Here is a 2,500-nt window from a genome sequence, read left to right as displayed (position 1 = left end):
AAATAAAGAGAGAAAGAAAGAGAGAGAGAGAGACAGAGGGAGAGAAAGAGTAGAATCAGTGCGTGGGTCGATATTCAGGGGCGTGTTACAGATCTAAAACAAAATTACAAGTATGATGAAGAAAATTATGTATGTTGAAGAGTATAACGAAGCGAATGGTAAATCATAAGAAAAAATAGAGCTGTAACGTTATGAACTTTATTGATTCTTAATTCCAGTAGTGCAAGGGGATGTCAGCCATAATTTAGTAATTAACATGTCCAGATCCTATCAGTTATTCAACGGCGCTAGTGATATCATGGGTAGAGTTTTCATCAGCTGTTTTGAGTGTATGAATAAAAGAATATACGAGACTAACGAATGATTCAGAATTTACAAAATAGAAAGGACGGATTTTTAAAGCAAGGGGAACGAAAATTGAAGAAAAATTTAATCAAAACTATATATTTTTTTTTCTCTTTCCTCTCTCATCTACCATAGTCTATTTTTATTCTATAATATACTCTCTCTCTTTTTTTATATTTTTTATTTTATTCATCAACTATTTTGATTTGACAACAAAATATCTCACTATTTTATGTCTATTTCTCTCCATTTATCATATATATTTTTTTTCTCCCAATAGACTCTCCCTTTTTTATCTTTTTTCCTCTATCACCTATTCTTTATCTCACAACAGACTCTCTCTCCTTTTCATCTTCTTTCACTCATCACCTATTCTTTATCTCATAACAGACGCTCTCCCTCTTTTATAACAAACTCTCTCTTTCATAACAAACTCTCTCCCTTTTTGTCACCTTCTCTCATTTATCATCATCTCCTTTTCATCTCTAATTCACACGAAAAAAAAACCCTCTACCTGGCAACAAAACAACCGCATGGCAGCTGAGTCTCTGAGGAACCAGGGAGTCTTCTGACCGCTCGCAGGCTGGGCGCTGAGGACCTGCTCTGGGCGGCCTTGGGTGGGGGAAGATGGGCCCGAACCAGTCTCTCTCTCTCTCTCTCTCTCTCTCTCTGTCAGTCTGTCTGTCTCTTTCTGTCTGTCTGTTTGTCTCTCGTTCTGTCTGTCTGTCTGTCTGTCTGTCTATCTCTCTCTGGCTGTTAATTCTCTCTCTCTCTCTTTCTCTCTCTCTCTCTCTCTCTCTCTCTCTCTCTCTCTCTCTCTCTCTCTCTCTCTCTCTCTCTCTCTCTCTCTCTCTCTCTCTCTCTCTCTCACTCCTCCTCCCCCTCTCTCTCTGTAAATTTTTCGTCTGTCGATCAGAATATATTTTTTTTATCATTCTATCCATCTATTCGTGTCTGTTTATCCGTCTATGTCTCTTCCTCTTCTTTTGATTTATTCTTTAACGCAACTAAATCATTTTTATGCACTACCCTTTGTAACGGAATGTGGTTTTAGGGAGCAGTGTTCAAAGGAAATATACATATTCATGTTGGCTCTCTCTCTCCAAGAGTGATAAAATACTGAATATGGAAAGAATGATAAAAGGTTCACACACACACATACATACACACACACACACACACACACAACCACACACACACACACACACACACACACACACACACACACACACACACACACATACACACACACACACGTACGCACACACACACACAACCACACACACACGTACGCACACACATACACACACATACACACGTACACACACACACACACACGTACGCCCACACACACACACACACACACACGTACGCACACACACACATACACGCATACCCCTGTACATATACAGGCGCACACAAACACACACGCACATTCACACACATTTGGAAAGAACACCCACAAACACGTCCGCACGGATGTACTATCCGTATACGACGTGTCCGTACAAAGCTTCATCATATCAAGAATATTCATATTTTTCCTACCAATCAATTCCCATCTTTCTCTCTCTCCCTTATTATCTCCTCTATTTATCCGCCGTTTCAGCTGTGTCTCAAGTTTCGTGGTGACAATACACTCGCCTCTATCACAGCGATCTCTCTTGGGTGTGTTGCGGCCCGCCATTTCTTGCTCGGGATAGGGACAGGATAGCAACCGAGGATAGGGGATAGGGAAGGACGGAGGATGGGGGAGAGGAAAGGAGCAAGGATAGAGGATAGGGAAGGACCGAGGATGGGGGATAGGGAAGGACCGAGGATAGGGGAGAGGGAAGGAGCAAGGATAGGGGACAGGATAGCAACGGAGGATAGGGGATAAGGAAGGGCCGAGGATAGGGGATAGGGAAAGAGCAAGGATAGGGGATAGGGAAGGACCGACGGTAGAGGAGAGGGAAGGACCGAGGATGGGGGATAGGGAAGGACCGAGGATAGAGGAGAGGGAAGGAGCAAGGATAGGGGATAGGGAAGGACCGAGGATAGAGGACAGGGAAGGAGCAAGGATAGAGGACAGGGAAAGACTAAGGATAGGGAATAGGGAAGGAGCAAGGACAGAGGATAGGGAAGAACCGAGGACAGGGGATAGAGAAGGGTCTTT

Source organism: Penaeus vannamei, chromosome 27, assembly GCF_042767895.1.
Source record: "Penaeus vannamei isolate JL-2024 chromosome 27, ASM4276789v1, whole genome shotgun sequence".
NCBI classification, from domain to species: Eukaryota; Metazoa; Arthropoda; class Malacostraca; order Decapoda; family Penaeidae; genus Penaeus; species Penaeus vannamei.
This window is presented reverse-complemented; position numbering follows the sequence as displayed.